This window comes from Chelonoidis abingdonii, chromosome 3, assembly GCF_003597395.2.
Source record: "Chelonoidis abingdonii isolate Lonesome George chromosome 3, CheloAbing_2.0, whole genome shotgun sequence".
Lineage (NCBI taxonomy): Eukaryota > Metazoa > Chordata > Testudines > Testudinidae > Chelonoidis > Chelonoidis abingdonii.
In genome coordinates this window covers 135606645-135609088 of record NC_133771.1, presented here as the reverse complement: position 1 = coordinate 135609088, position 2444 = coordinate 135606645, and the positions used below count along the sequence as shown (strand labels likewise).

The 2444-nt window shown below is 47.9% G+C and overlaps 1 long non-coding RNA gene across 1 annotated transcript in view; it reads right to left on the bottom strand.

Annotated features, from left to right (window-relative positions):
- The window catches only part of LOC142046593 (uncharacterized), a 782351-nt gene that overhangs the window by 554445 nt on the left and 225462 nt on the right, over nt 1-2444 (bottom strand). The window lies entirely within an intron of this gene.

Below are 2444 nucleotides of genomic sequence, written 5' to 3'. Positions count from 1 at the left end.
CTCGCCCGGCCGCAGGCAGCAGCCCAGCAGCGAGAGCGGCTCAGACAGCGAGGCAGGGAGGCAGGGAGTGGCAGAGCCGCCGCCGCCGCCCAGCCCTGCCTCCCTCTGCCGCCCGCGCAACCCACCCCTGTGTGTGTGCAGGAACATGGGGGGAAGGAGCCAGCTCAGCATCTCCAAATACCACATCCAGCCAATTATAGCCGCAGTCCTCACCCAGGAGGGGGGGTTATATGGCAGCCCCGAACAGCCTGGCCCGCCCACGCCCCACCCCGAAGGGGCAGGTCTCGGCGTATTTAAAGTCACAGAGCCTTTTTGGGAGAGCCGCCAGCGGGAGGGGTCGGGTCTCGCCCCGCCCTGCGCCGCCCCGCCCCAGGCGATGAGACTTTGGCGGGGCGGGGCGGAGGGGAGAAGTTCTTCCGCTCCTCCCCCGGCATGGAGCCGCCCTGCGGGAGCTGCGCTTCCTTCCCCATCCCTCGGCTCCCGCGGCGCACGGAGCTGTCCGCGGGCTGGGGTGCTGAAGCCCACCCGCCCCAGGAGCCCCAGTGCAGCATGCGCGTCCAGTTTGCGGCTGGGACTTTTCATCGATAGTGGGAAGAGACTGACATCCCTCTAGGTCCCCGGGGTGTGGCAGTGCTTGTTACATAATGACTGAGCGCGGGGAGGGGGATTGTGACAAGCAACAGGAATCAGTGGGAGAAGCAGGAAGGACACAGAAAGGCACACAGGCCCTTAAACCGAGTTGAGGTGTATGAGGGTCGTAATGATCACTATCCTATCACGCCTTGTTCCTCCAAGATTGCATTCATCTATAGCTAAGGTCTGCAAGTCAGTTTCATACTGATGCGAGCCACCAAACCCTACTGAGCCTGGAAAAAAATGGAAGGAGGGAAAAGGGCACACTCTTTCTAAGTTACCCATGTGGGTACTTCAGGGATAGTTTTAGGGGTGTTTAAAAGCTACCATTCTGTAGTAAAATATTTCCCATGGGCTTCCTGGATAATTATGACAGTAACATTTATACTGGTTGTGTTACAATTTACTATAGCAAGTAATGAATTCTGAGCTGAGCACTAGTAAAACAAATACTAGAAAACCAGCTGTAACTAAGGCCTAATACAATAAATGAATGTAAATGAACACTATGTATAACCAATATATGGGGCCTGATCCACCTCTCATCGAAGTTAATGGAAGGATTCCCATTGAATCCAATGAGATTTGGATCCCGGCCATGGTGACTCAAAACCAACTCATCATGATCTCCATGTGGGTACACACAGTTAACAATTTTGCAACACTGTAAATTTATTTTTTCACTGATCCAAAACCAGCTGGGATTAAGATTCACAGAGTTCACAGGAACTAGCTGTTTTGCACAACAGAATGACCACTGAAGAAGTAACCCTATAAGCAAGGGCTTGACTCTGTACTCTGTATGTCTGCACTGCAGCTGGGAGCAAGCCCCCAAGCCTGGGTAGCCAAACATGCTAATGGGGCTACTAGCACACTTAAAATAGTGTGGATATTGAGTCTCTTGTGACTACTTGGGATAGCCACTTGAGAGCAAGCTTAGGGGGTTGAGTGGGCTTGAATTGGGAGACCTAGCACTCTGGCCCCGATCCAGCAAAGCACCTAAGCATATGTCTATTTTGAATCATCCGAATAGCTCCATTGACTACAGTGAGACTATGCACACATTTAAAGTTAAGCACGTGATTGCTTCCAAAATAGTAGGATTGGGGCCAGAATGTTCAGCACCTTGCAGGACTGAGCTCTTAAAATGCTTTTCTTATGTTTAAAGAATAATATGGTATAAAGCAGCAGTTGTTCCAACAGGCATATACACACCTACAACTAATTTAAAAAGCAATATGATGTCATAAGATAAAACAAAGTGAAGGAAAATAAATTAAATATAATTGGGATAATCACTGGAAGAATATGGAGTCACAGTTATCTCTTAGGACATAACTGGAACTGCAAAAACTTTATTACTGGTAATGATGACTAAGCAGCTTGATTCACAGAGTCCAGTTTGCTGTGCTGGCAGTTAGGAAATAAAATACTTGTATTTCTCCTTACAAATTAAATCCACAAACCACAATAAACATGGTTCTCCAGAATCTTACAGAATCACTTTATATAGTAAAAAGACACTTTAAAGGTGTTGGCAGGTTCTGCGTACTAAAGGAATTAGGAATATAGTTTTGTTAGTCATCTTCTTTAAGTGAGAAGTCTGATAGGTGTAGATTGCCACGTATTCACAGGGGCGAAAGGAAATGCAGGCCTGTTATTTACCAGGCTGCACGTGGCAATAGACTATATAGGTAAGAGATGCAAGGAGAGTATGGGTCACGATGCAAACTGCAGACACACACACAACTAAAATTAATCAATTTAAAGTTTTATTGGGGATAGTTACAAGGGGTAAGGGAGCAGCGTAT